This window comes from Micromys minutus (assembly GCF_963924665.1).
Source record: "Micromys minutus genome assembly, chromosome: 20".
NCBI classification, from domain to species: Eukaryota; Metazoa; Chordata; class Mammalia; order Rodentia; family Muridae; genus Micromys; species Micromys minutus.
Window position 1 is genome coordinate 5,343,180 of NC_137955.1, and position 14,687 is coordinate 5,357,866.

Here is a 14,687-nt window from a genome sequence, read left to right on the forward strand (position 1 = left end):
CCTTTCCTTCCCAACTTGCTTCTTGGTCATGATGTTTGTGCAGGGATGAAAACCCTGAGTAAGACAGGACAGGAGGGGAGGGGAGGGGAGAGGAGGGAAGGAGAGGGGAGGGGAGGAGAAGAGAGGGGACCTTAGAATACAGACTGGGAAGAGCCCCTGTTCATGTTATGACAAGATTGGAGTGGTCTTTCTTTTTCCCAAAGCAAAACAAATATGATTATGTTCTTTTGCCAGAATTCAAAGTACCACATTTATAATAATATGATGTACTCACTCTGTTAAGTGGCTCAAAAGAGAGAAAATAAAGAGTATCATTAATACAGAGTTCACAGTTCATATTTTATAGTTATCTCATTTTCTGGCTTTTGGCATGTAAGGTTTATTAATATCACCAACAATACCAACAAAGGGGAACTGTTTTGAAAAGCTTTTAAGTGATACTGATGCCAAAACAAGAGAAAAACAAAACACGCATCTATTTTATAGTTTTATTTGAAAAACAAATCTACACCCTCTGCCACAGACTTTCAGGGCAGGCAGAAAACAGTTAGCTATATTTGACTAAGTATACATATTTCTTAAGTGCATAATTCAGTACTTTAATTCGGTACTGGGACTTTCTGTCATTCCAATATCTCTATGAAACACAAGGCATATTTCATTTTGTGAAGTTATCAAAGGAGAAACAAAAAGCTGCATATTTAGCTAAATTCCGTGCTTTAAACTATGTGGCCAAGGGGGTGACATAACCGAACTTCCCTCTGCTTTGTGCCTTTCAAAAGGAGGTTTTAATTGTATAATTTTCTTCCCCTTCATCTAAGTTTTGGCAAAATGTTATATTTAAATACTGAAGTTACCCACAATCAAATTCTAAGGAAAACCTTACAATAACCACAATGAAATACAGCTCATTTGTTGTAGTTGCTGTTTCTGAGTTTACAAGGCCCTGCCGTGCTGCCTTGACTGACCCTGAAGCCTGGACCCCTTGGTACTTCTGCTTAGCCTCCTGAGAGTCTAGGAAGTCATGCACACCACACACCCAGCTAACTGCTGTTCAACTTAAGAAAAAAAATCAAACTCTGTTATATTTGCAATCAGGAGCCTGGCATAACTAACTGTCCTCTGAGAGGCTCTACCCAGCAGACTGAAACACATGCAGAATCCCACAGCCAAACGTTGGACAGAGGTCAGGGACACTAATGGAGGAGCTGGGAGAAAGACTGAAGGCTGTCAAGGGAAAGCAGACCCTGTAGGAAGCCCACAGAGTCAACTAAGGTGGATCCTTGCGAACTCTCAGAGACAGAGCCACCAACCAAAGAACATACATGGGCTGGCACGAAACCCCAGCACCAACATAGCTCAGTCTCCACCGCTGCCTCACCTGAGTGGGCGAGTATGTGCCTAGTCTGTCAGAGACTTGATGAGCCAGGAGAGAGGGACTAAGGGGGCACTCTATGGGGTAGCTACCCCCTCTCACAGGAGAAGGGGAGGGGGCTGAGGGAGAGACTCTGAGTGAGCGACTAGGAGAAGAAGCAGCGTAAATAAACATAGATCGATAAATAAAAACAACAAACAAACAAATGATTGCATATAAAATGGAGCTGAGAAAATGTTCCTCTGCTTCAAATAGCCAATGTTGAGTATGCTGCAGTGAGACACGGGGGTGGGTGCAGAACGACACACACACACACACACACACACACACACACACAGACATTTTCTATCAGTCCACGGCACTCTTAGCTTGAATAATTTCTACATTTTCAATGATACTTTGTCTTTAAGGAATTAATCTACTTGAGATATTATTTTCTAGAACTTATTCTTAAAAAAAGAAAAAGAAGAAGAAGGAAAAAAAAAAAAAAAAGCAGCCCTATCTATCCCATTTGCTTTGAGGGGAAAATGGTATGCTTTAGATAAAACATTAGAGTGACCAAAATACTCTCCCATCTGTCAGCGTTATATTCCTCTCATTTAGCTTCATGTCATGCACTTTGGCAGGATTCAGGGGAGAAGAGAAGACTTATTTCACTGCTGTTCAAAGCATGCTGATTTGGCAAGTGTATGGGGCATTGGGCCCCCTCACACATGGCACAAACACAAATTGGTTTAGCCTTTCTGGAAGGTTAATTTGGCAATATACAGGCTATCCAAAATTTAAACATGCATATCCTTTATCCCAGGAGTTCAACTTCTGGAAAATGACCTTTATGAGCAAATCAGACAAACCTCAAAGCTACGTACGTATGAAGAACCACCCAGTTTCCTGTCACCAGGACGCTGCTCAAGTGTACACCAAGGTTCATCTGTTCAGTGGAAGCTTCCATTTCTTGTCATTTGTTAAGAAAAGGTGACAGAAGAGCATCTCTAGTCTGGGCTAGGTGGGGCTACGGCTCAGCAATGGAGCGATTGCTCGGATGCAAAGCTCACAGGTTCCATAGCCAGGACTGAATGGGGAAGAAAGCAGTGCATGTGGTTTGGGTTGTAAATACTGTTTGTATGCATAGGAAGAAGCATGTAAAGTATGTAAGATTCCCCTGCTTCAGGCTCCCAAGAAGCTAGCATTGTAATCAGATGTCACCATATGTGGCTAGCTGCCCACTGTCCTTCCTTCCTTCTTTATTTATTTGAAATAGGCTCTTATTCTATAGCCCAGGCTACCCTAAAACTTACTATATAGACCAAGATGGGCTTCAACTTGTGGCAATCTTCCTGCTTTGGTCTCGTGAATACTGGGATTAGAGGTGTTGAGACATTACACCTAGCTTCTTTTAAAATATTTTTTTAAAAAGATTATCTTACACGTATCTATGCTTTTCTATTGTGTGTATGTATTCATGTATGTGTGTATGACATGTATGACTGCCAGTGTGCATGAACATGTATGCATGGGATCTGAGGACCATGTCAGATGTCTCCTTTGATCTCTCTCATCTTAGTCTGGACACAGGATCTCTCACTGAACCTAGGGCTCATTGATTTGTCTCACGTGCTGTGGACCGTCACACTCAATGTCTACGTGGTGCTCGGGATTTTAACTCCATCCTTGCACAGCATTTGCTTTCCTGACTGTCACCCCAGCCACGCGCAACTTGTTTGATCATAAAATAAAGTTGTTGTACTCGGCCTGAGCTTCTATAGCAACTTAATAATGAAAATTCTCATGTTCCAGAGGCTGGAAGGTCAAAGATCAAAGTAGCCGGCAGCTGGTTCCTGGTACGGGCTTACTCCTGGCTTGCTCATGGACTTTTCCTGTGCTCTCACATGGAACACGGGGAATAATTCTGGGAACCCTGGACTTCTTACACAGGCACCAGCCCCGTGACCTCAGGAACTCTGAAGATTCTATCTCCATTGGGAGTTAGGATCTTATATGGATTTTGGGCAGATTTTTAAAAGTCAGCTTATAAAATAGATTTTCTGGGATGAAAAAAAATAAGATACCCCAACCTAAACATTTGTTTACCAGAGGAGCAGAGGAGGAGATTTGGTTTGGGGGCAGAGCATTTAACAGGCATGTTGGAAAGTCTTGGATTCAAACTCCAGCAGCTGAGGTGGGAGGAAGGATGAAAGGACATTACTCATCCTTAGGAAGGAAGGACATTTTGATAGACAATACACAGATGAGCCTGAGGACGTTATCCTAAGGGAAATAAGAAAAAGCACAAATGCTATGGAATGCCACAGACAGAGTTGGGCCACTCACATGCACGGTGACAACATGGAACCCAGTAGTTCCCAGAGGCTGAAGGAAAGAGAATGGCCCACTGTATGTTGGAACAATCTTACAGGATGCAAAAGGCTCAGTGATGGAGCGTTATCTATCTCCAGGTAAACCACGGTGGCTCACCGTGTGAATGCACTTAGTGTCTTAATTAGGAACTAGAAGATAGAAATGTCAAGTTTTATGTTGTGTAACATCATTTAAAAACTTAGATTTGTTTTATGTGTATAAATGTAACCATACCATGTGTGAGCCTGATGCCCAGGGAAGTTGGAAGGTGGCTTCGGATCCCCTGGTTGTGAACGACCATGTGGGTGCTTGGGAATCAGACCCAGATCCTCTCAAGGAGCAACAAATGCTCTTAGCTGCTGAGCCATCTCTCCAGTCCCATATGTTAATTTATCTCGGTTTATGTGTGTTTGTTTTTGAGACAGGATCTCACTATGCAGTCCTGGATGGCTCTGAACTCACTGTGTTGACCAAGCTGACCCGGAACTCACAGAGGGGCCGCTGGCCCTGCTTCCTGCGTGTAGACTGCTCTTATCTCAGTCAAAATCAGTTTTTTACATAAATATCCATCTCCATCATTACTATGAAAAAAATCTAACTTTTTTTCAGAGAACTATAGACTTTAGAAAGCAGAAGACATATTTATTTAAAGTTACAATCTGTTACTCCAGGTTTAGCCTACATTCAAAGGTATTAGTGACATTAATCCAAACTCATAAGAATTAGTTCTAATTCCTAATTTCTTTCAATCCAATTATGTTTATTTATATGTGACCCTCATTTCTCCAGGTAGTACCAGATGCATGACAGACTTGGTGACATGGTGGGGTCATGACAGGCGGGTGTGGGCTCAGGCACATTAGCTCTTTCAGCATCATGAAATAGCCTCTCTCCTTAGAGACCACAGCTTCAGAAGCTTTCAGAAGTGGTCTGGATCCATCTGGGCCATTCCTTCATGCAAGTTCAACAACCTTGGCTAATGGCCTCAAAAGAATGTGTCCCTTTCTCATCTCAGGAATGGCAGTCTTCAATTCTCCTGACAGGGATGCTTGCTGAATAGTCTTCTTTATGCTTACAGCGAGCACAGCACAACCAGGGCAGACGTTAGTGCCCGGGTGGACCTGGACACACATGAAGTAGCATTGGCCCCAGAGACAGCCTGGCACTGAGAGGTGAGACATGCTTTGGCCTCTGCTGGGCCACATTAGGACCTGTGCTGGAACTCAGAGCGTGGAGCTTACAGTCTTCATTCTTTGTAGTTTCTTCCCCACCACCAAATAAAAGCCTGACACATGTGTCTTCCACCCCTATTTACTACTCAGTCTCATCCTGCTCAGTTACAGCCTAGCACCAGGGCATCTGAGGCAGGAGGATTGAGAATTTGAGACCATCCCCTCTCACAAACATATAACTGCGTGTCTGCTAAACATGCTTCCATTCTCACTGGTGTATTAGAATTTTACAGGCTTCTGCATAATCCAAAATAACTGGGACAGACAGACAGTCACAAGATTATTTTGATTTCTGAAAATATTCAGAACCATGAAGTTGTACACACACACACACACACACACACACACACACACACACACACACACACACACGCACGCACGTAGAACTCGTTTGTGCAAGTCTAGGGTATTGGAAGGTAAGTCTAACCCTGTAACTGGTTCATCAGGAAGGACAGGCAAGAGCTGATGTTGAAGTCCATAGGCAGAACGTCTTCATACTTAGGGAAGTCTCAATTCTGGTTCCAGGTGACAGGGTCTGGGTCCCTCGGGACAATGTCCTTTCTCAACATCTGTCCAGTGCAGATGTTCACCATACCTTGAATATGTATCAAAACCTGGATTAGTGTTTGAGTGGCCCCCTGGGGACTAGACAACCTGCTGGAGGTGACAAAGGAAATCAAGCGTCCTATCAGTTGGGTCCCTGGGCCTCAGAGTTGAGCAGATTGACTTGCACAAAGGAGAGAGATGCTTGCCAGTCACGTTCACCATCCCGCATCCCCAAGATTCTGAAAACAGGAAAGACCTAACCAGAAGTACTTTGCCTGTCCTAGAGACATGTGAATCTGAAAATAGATTTGGAGATGAAGGAAGGCAGCACACCCATACAAAGACCTGGGAGTCAGATAATGAGTTTGAACTATAGTTTTGTTAGCCTGGTAAATTATACCTTCAGTATAATTGTTAATTTAAAAAATCCTTTTATTCAGTTATAATTTGCCCAATGTAATATGCCCATCAGTGGAGTGGGGATGACAGAGAAAGATAAATGGGAATGGGGTTAGTGGGGGTGAGGGTGTCACAACCTGGAGAGAAGAGACAGTGGGGGCCAAGTGCCCATAACAGACACAACCAGACCCCACGGTCATTGAAAACGTAGAGTCTTAACTTGGAAGTTAGTGGGAGTCCCTAGAGTTTGGGCACAGAATACTTCGGTTCAGTGTGGGTTTTGTTTTGTTATTGTTCTGAGAGTTTCACTATGAAACCTTGGCCAGCTTGGAACTCAGAGACACCCACCTGCTTCTGCCTCCTGGGTTCTGGGACCACAGGTTCTCACCACCATTTGATAGGTTTAAAAACACTTCTCTGGCTCTGTCCTGGGAACTAAGGGTCAAGCGCAGAGTTTATGTAAAGTGCCCCGTGTACAGTGTTCAGTAGGTTTCAGTTACTTGGAGATTAGCATTGATTCCTATGCATAAATGAGGCTGTGACCTCTGTCGTTTACTAGTGTGTGCCTCAAATACAGTCACACATTTGTTTGATGTGAATTTATGGAGCATATTATAGGTGCTGGGAGATAGAAAATTTCTTTAAAAAAGAAAACAGTGCTAAGATGGGTGAGGGGGTAGAGAGAGGTCAAGAGCTTTCACTGATCCCAGCTCTTGGGAGACAGAGGCAGGAGGATCTCTGTGAGTTCTAGGCCAGCCTGGTTTACAGTGAGCTCCAGGCCAGCAGGGATACACAGTGAGGTCCTGTCTCAAACAAATAAAAACACCAACAAAAAGCCATTTTTCTTTTGAACTATTTAAAAAGATCTATATGTGCATATATGAAATTTATGTGGCTAGAGCTATGCGTGTGTATATCATGTATATACACATGCCTGTGTATGTATACCTGCTCTTAACATATTTTTTAAATGGTTTGTTTATTTTTATTTTTCCTGTGGCTTGTTGTTGTGTCTGTGTGAGGGCGTCAGACCCCCTGGAACAGGAGCTACAGACAGTTGTGAGCTGTCATGTAGGTGTTGTAATTGAACCCAGAACCTCTGGAAGAACAGCCAGTGCTTTTAATCGCTGAGTTATCTCACCTTGCCCTGCTCCTAATATATTAAAAGAGAAAAGTCTGGTTGCTTACCAACTATCCAGGAAATAAAATTTCAAGTGCTTTTAATTCAATTTTCATATTTCTGTAATTTGAGTTTTAAAATTTTATTGTTATTATTGTGATTTGGTGTGTATTTTATGTGCATATGTGTCTGTGTACCAGATGTGTGCCCAGAACCCATGGAGGCCAGAAGGGACTAGGCTCCCTACAACTGAAGTCACAGATACAGGCAGGTGTGAGCTGCCGTGTGGGTGCTGGGAGCTGAGCTTAGGTCTCTTAAGAGCAGACAGTGCTTTTAAGTGATGAGCTATTCCTCCAGCCCATTTGAGTTCTTAACAAAAATTATCTATCAATTATGTATCTATCTATCTAGTAATCATCTATCACCTGTCTGTCTGAGTGTGTGCATGCGTGTGTGTAACATGTTCTCCCACCATGGCATTTATGTGCAGGTCAATGGACAACAGTGTAAAGTAGGATCGCACTCTATACCTTTATATAGGCTCTGGGGATTTGAACTCACTCAGGTAGTCAGACCTGTGTGGGAAGCTTTACCTCCTGTTGAGCTAGATTTTCAATCCTTGTTTGAATAATAATAATAATAATAATAATAATAATAATAATAATAATAATAATAATGATAATAATAATAATAATAATAATAATGATAATAATAATAATAATAATAAAGACATTTTCTCCTATGCAAAACTATTTTAAGGACAAAATCAGTACATCAACAACACAAGAATACATTCTTAGCATAGCTGACCACAGTGTCTCTGGAGTGAGGGCCATGGAAAGTGGAGTGGTTTCCTGGGAGCCAGGGCAGATCCTGCTTACTTTCGTGAACTTTCTTCTTTACCCATTAGGAAAGCCCTCTCTACACGTGGGAATTCTGATACCAGAAATATTTCGGCATATTGCAGTTTTGAAGTAAAAAGACCATATTTTATGGGCAAACATGTTTAACCCTTTAATATAAGGTGGTTAAATATAATATAAGTTATAATATAAGTGGCCAGTCAAAAACGCCTTGCCCTCCCTCAATTGAATAGAAAGTTTGGCTTGGACTTTCCTGTCTGCTGCTAAAGATGCACAACCACTCTACAAGTTTTAAAATGATCTGTAAATTTGCATAAAGATTCTGGAAGTATTTAAAATAAACGAGTTAGGTGACTATATTTTCTAAGGCATGTAATTTATATGCTGTAGTAAGGTTCACACTGCAGTCTCAATGGTGACTTTTACTATGGTTTGCCTTTAGACAGCAGCTTGAAGTCCACACACGTCTACGTACACTGCCTCACTCCAGTCTTCTTGTCCTCCCTCCTCCTCCTCATTATTGTTGCTGTGTTGGCACCAGGCATGAGGTGTCTGGAAGTCAGACAACAGCTTTGTATAGTCAGTTCTTTCTGGCAAGTGCCTTCGCCTGCTGAGCTATCTCACCGGCCCATTCTGAGTTCCAGAACCGCTCCACCAATGACCAGGAAGGACACTGATATCTCGATGTAGAGCTGAGGGACTGGAATCACCCATGAATGGAACAGCTGGGAGGTTTGGGGCCATTGCTGGTCAAAACACCACACAGATTCTTGAGTGTCTGAAGGTGAGGCCTTCTTTACTGATGTGGTCCAGTCATACTGAAAGTCTCTCTGCTACTCTTCCAGCTGCTCCCTTCAAGAAGGTTGGCTTCATTTTCAGCCTGGTGCTGGCATGGCTGCTGGTTTCTGGCCTTCAAATCGATATACAGTAATGCCCGAGGTGGAGATTGGTTCCTTCCATTGCTTACTCTCGAAAACTAGGACTCCTTCCTTAGAAGCCCTTAGTAAATCTATCCTCTGTCACCACTGTCCAGGTCAATTCCTGTTTTGTTTCCAAATCTACTATGGGCAAGGAACATGGATGGCCTATTGGTGACTCTGGATATGTAGGATTCTGTCTGCAAAAACAAAAAAGGGACTGAAACCGAATGCCGAACACTATTACCTGGGGAATAGAGTCAAGAGTCAACACTTGAGGCTAACCTAGAGTCTGAGGCCTAAGATAGACCTCTGTTGAAGCTGCAGAGATGCAAGAGCTGGGAAGAGGGCTGAGGGTTACCATGTAGCCCCACAGCTGAGATGATGCTCCTCTACGCCTTTCATACTATGAATCAACTGGATCAACTTTTCAGGAGGCTTGGGTGCTTGCTTTGGCTTTTATAGATGTGTCCAAGAAATATCCTTTAATAAATTATTCTGGAAGTATTTATGAGTGGGTTTTACATAATTGATTTTCAGAAGTATTTTCTTTTAAAATGTTTCAAATAATAACAAAGTTCAAAAGAAATCTTCAACATTATTCTGTATTTATATTGCTTTGAATTACTTATCATCATCCTTGTCATCATCATCATCCTGTGTGTGTGTGTGTGTGCGTGTATGTGTGCACCCACGTGCACTCATGCCACAGTGCCGTGTAGAGGAAGTCAGGAGACAACTTTCAGGAATTGAGTCTCTTCTTCTACCATGGGCTGTGGTACAGAATCAAATTCAGGTCATTGGGGTTACACAGCAAGCACGTGCGCGCGCGCGCGCGCACACACACACACACACACACACACACACACACACACACACACACGTCACGGTGGCTTCCTGGGTATCACTCCCGATCCTGTTTCCTTTGTCTTCACTCAAGGAGACCACACGCTGTTGAATTTCAGTGTCTGTTTTTATGTTGATATTTTTATACTACTACATACAGACCCAGAAAAGGTGTGCGGCACTGTCTTAACACACACATGCATTTAATGTTGGATCAGCAATACTCTTAAAAACTTGTGCCTGCTGTGGCACTTTCCCGTCAATGGTGTTTCTTACTTGTATCAGCTTTTGAATAGTAAAATACAGCTTTGGTCTCTATGTCCCATGGACACAGTCTTTTGTGATAAACCCAGTACATTCTGGTCCGTTCTACAAATGGCCACTATAAACACCTCAGCACGCGGTCACAGCTGCAGTGGAATTACTAAGTGAACCGCCTTTCATGTTAACAAATAGGATGGATACCTGTCTATTCAGAGGACATGGATTTATTTACGCCCTGTGCATTTGAAATGTCCCATGTTGTTGAGCATTTTCATTACAGTATGTTGGCAAGTATCTTTCTTTTCTCTACTGTGGAAGATAACAGTAGCTATCACAAACCTCTTCATTGGGATATTCTTTAAGTTTGCCTAATTTGCCTTTCGAAACATACTTGATTGTGTATTACACATAAAGAACAAGAGAAACTGGAGAGACAAGCAAGCATCACCTTGCTATTCCTTATTCACGAGGGAACCATCTAACAGGATCAGAATGTTTGCGTTTTGTATGAAGGATGGAATCTATTCCCTCTAAACTCCAAGAACAGAAGCATTAAAATAATGTGCAGTTAGAGTCCTTTGCATTTGGCAACCTGTCCAGGAGTCTTTGAACTCGTTCCTGGAATAGAGAGATGACAATATCAAGTGATGTCACTTTTGCATCTCAGAGCCCCGTTCTATTTTTATACAGTGTCTACCTCTGAGAGTCACCAGCACTTGGATACAGGAAGCTCCCCAAAGAGTTTTCCTGTTTGGGGGAAAAGGTCATGCCACTAAGTCAGAACTTACACCCTAATGGCTGAGGGAATGGAAAGATAGTTAACAAGCATGGGACCACATTTCCATTTTAGTTGAGGACAAGGGGAACATTTAATCCTATGGTGAGAGAGGGAGCTGGGGAGGAGGAGGGAGGAATAGGTGCGTGCTGAGACAGGAATCCAGATGGGATAAACAAATAAGCATTTCAGCCTTATTTCTCCTTGCAGTGTCTCGGCATCAACAGAAATCCTCACAACAACTGTGTTTTCTCTGCTTTAAGTGGCAGAAACAAGAGACTATCACCAAGGGAGGAGGGTAGAGAGAGTTTTGGGGCCACAAAGAAATATTCAGGGTAAGAATTGTGTCAGTTTCAAAGCCTCTGGTTTGGGAGACTTCTTCATACTGGTTGTGAGTTTTCAGAGGCTCTTACCACCAGTGAAGCGGCCAGTTTAAAAATGTTGTGAGGCATTGTCAAGCTTGCCAACGGTCCCTTTCCCCTTCTCCCATGAGGGCTAATTTTGGTAATGTGACATGGAATCTTTCTGCACATGCATTTAACCACAGAGGTAAGGGCAGTCTCACGAGGTCTTTCCCTCCCTCTGTTGCAGATAAGATCTTACTATACAATTTAGGTTGTCGTGGAAACTGACAATGTCCTGCTTCTGCTAAGGAACACCAGGATTACAGACACAAATGTACCACTAAACTATGAGCTTTCTTTTCAGTGATACCTTTGATTATATATGGGTAAGAAGTTCTGACAGTTCTCTAGAAACAGGTATCTTCTTACAGTGCTTTTGGAAGACTAAGACTTCTCTTGAATGAGTAATACACACATTTAATCCCAGCACTCAGGAGGCAGAAGCAGGAGGATCTTGGAGTTCAAGGTCAGCCTAGTCTAGAGTGAGTTCCAGGACAGCCAGGGCTACACAGAGAATCCCTATCTCACAAACAAACAAACAAAAAAGAAACTTACTTTACTTTGGGCCAAGACCCCCTTTCCCTCTTCCTCCTCTTCTTTTTCTTCTCTGAGACGAAGTTAAACTGCCGACCTTGGCTCACCTGGAACTCACTCTGTAGACCAGGCTGGCAGGGTCCTTTCTTCTGGTCGTTGGCTCTCCTTGGAGTCCTGCCCTAGCTCACAGCCACTTGCCTGCAACCAACCTCATTCCTTCTTCAAGTTCCCAAGAACCTCAGCTTCCTTGAGAGGCTCCTCAGAACTCCAGCTGCCAGATCACCCACCCTAACCTTCAAAACCCAGCATCTTCAGTGTGAGAGACTCTCTACTTAGTGCAATGACTTCATTCCTCTTACCCCAATGCATTGCGGCAGCCATGCCAACATGGTGTTCACTGGCACCAGAGAAACTCTGTGTTGCTGTCTTAATGTGCCCCAGCCCAGTTCTGACAGGGCCCCAAGAAACCTGTAGGGTAGGCAGAACTGACTGTCTTTTTAGGTTTTAACACTAGTCACACACATAAAACAAGATGGCTTTCCTGCTTCCCCCACCATGTTGTAAGTAAAACTTCAGTAGCTGCAGAAAGGGAGCTGTGTGGCTTTTTCTAGAACAGGTTTTTATTTTACTTAAAACTAGCTGAGGTAGGGGCTAGAGGGATGGTTCAGAGTTAAGAGCATGGACTGCTCTTCCAGATGAATAGGGTTCAATTCCCAGCACACACATGGCAGCTTAGAACTGTCTATATATAACTCCAAGATCTGACACCCGCATACAGACAGACATACACGCAGGCAAAACACCAAAACACATAAAATAAAAATAAATCAGTTTTAAAACCTAGCCGAAGGGTTTGAGGTGCCAGATCTCCCTCTCCCCTGAGAGTCTGTCTCTGTGCTCTGCTTCCAGTGTGTAGGCGCATGCACTTTTGCCTTTAATAAAAGTTGGCTGAGTGCTAGAAAAATAAAACAAAGCAAAACGTCTAGTTGAGGGCTGTGGAGACGACTCACTGCATAAGGGCACTTGCTGCCAAGGCTGATGACCTGAACTTGATGCTCAGAACCACGTGGTAGAAGAAGAGAACAGGCTTCCACATGTTCTCTGACCTCTACTCACGCATGGTGGCTTATACCAGTTCACTCACAAAAATGCACACTCACAAACAGACACGCAAACTTAAGACAACAATGACAAGTTGATGAGGACAGTTGTCTAGGTCTGTGATCAAGACACTTAGGAGGCTGACTCAGCAGGGGCATCAAGTCAGTCCCATGGCACCCCTGTTACAAAGTGAAACCCTCTCAAAATGTAGGCAGACAGGGTGGGTAGCTCAGTGGTAGAAGCCCTGTTCAGTACAGGCACGTGCAAACAAAAACCAAAGAGGAGCTACAAAAGGTTACAAAGCTCCTCAGTATTTAGCACAATCATTTTCAATTCCAGCGTCTCGGCAAGCGGTCTGCCACTGAGCCAAATTCCCAGCCTCCGCACAAACATGTTACAGAGTTTCCTTTACGTTCACCCTAATTCTTCCAAGCCTCTCTTTTGCCTGTAGGCATCAGAACACAGATTGCTATTTAGAACTGGCGTGTTGAATAAAAACCACCACCATCACATTCCCCAGTGACAAAGCAGCTAGATCTGTTATGTAGAGTGTCACCAACGACATTTTCTGCCCGGACTTGTGTCCATGCAGATTTTCTCAAACCATCCATTTGTGAGGAGAACAGAAGTGTGGAGAAGTGTGCCTTGTGGCTGCATAGATCAGAGGGCATACCTCATCTACTAAGTGGTAATGTGGCTAACACGGGCAGTCGGCAGTCTGAACTCTGAATGTAGACCTTCTGTTCTCCTCAAGCTAAGGTAGGTTTAGAAAGGACATTGCAAAATTGGTCACCTGTGATGGTTTGTATATGCTCGGCCTAGGGAGTGGCACTATTAGAAGGTGTGGCCCTGTTGGAGTAGGTGTGTCACTGTGGGTGTGGATTTTAAGACCCTCATCCTAGCTGCCTGGAAGCCAGTGTTCTGCTTACAGCCTCCAGATGAAGATGTAGAACTCTCAGCTCCTGCACCAGGCCTGCCTGGACGCTGCCATGTTCCTACCTTGATGATAATGGACTGAACCTCTGAACCTGTAAGCCAGCCCCAATTAAATGTTGTCCTGACAAGAGATGCCTTAGTCATGGTGTGTGTTCACAGTAGTAAAACCCTAACTAAAACATCACCTCAGATGACCTCAGGAAAATGTCACCAACCAGGGACTCAGAACATGGTCCAAGAATGAAGTCCTGTGAGGAGAATTCTGAGTGCTTATGAGAAATGCCAAGAAAACAAGAGTCTTGTGACCTCAGTTTCTTCAAAACACAGAATTGTTCTTGGAATGTGTTTTCATGCTCTTCTCAGGTGTAGCAGACAGGAATGAGTTTATTTCAGATTATTCATTACGACTATTACTGTTTATGAGTCTCTACGGACAATCAGTCTTTGCCACTGGTGTGGCTGGCTTGCCGTGAGTGGCGTGCCTTTGTGATTGCACACCCTCCTCGGGTCACTCCTCACCCCTCAGAATATAAACTGGCTGAGGTGCTCATGAGATTTCAGTCCCCCTCATTCTTAGGCTCCATTCTCTCAGGTCCCACTGCCTCCAGAGCAGTGACAAGACTCTGCTAAAGGAAAGGTATAGCAGGTACAGTTGTGGGAAACTCTGGCTAAAGGTTTTACGGGAGCCGAGGCCGAGGGCCGTGTGCAGGATGAGCACATTGTGCCTTACAAGTCTCACTTGTCAGTCACAAACACTTAAGACCACAGAAGGGGTCTGACTGGGGACAAGGATGACAAAATGCATCTTTTGCTTTTTTCCACGTTGTCATGGACACAAAGGCACTGATGTGGGCTTTGTTCCGGGATGAAGTCTGACATTCCTTCTGGACCTACCCAATCATTAACACAGAGAGAACATTCCTGCCTGTGACCTCTCCTACAACTCTGTCACCCAGCAGAAGAAAGCAATACAAAGGATGCCACAATGGACTGGGCCTTTATTTTCTAACCATCACT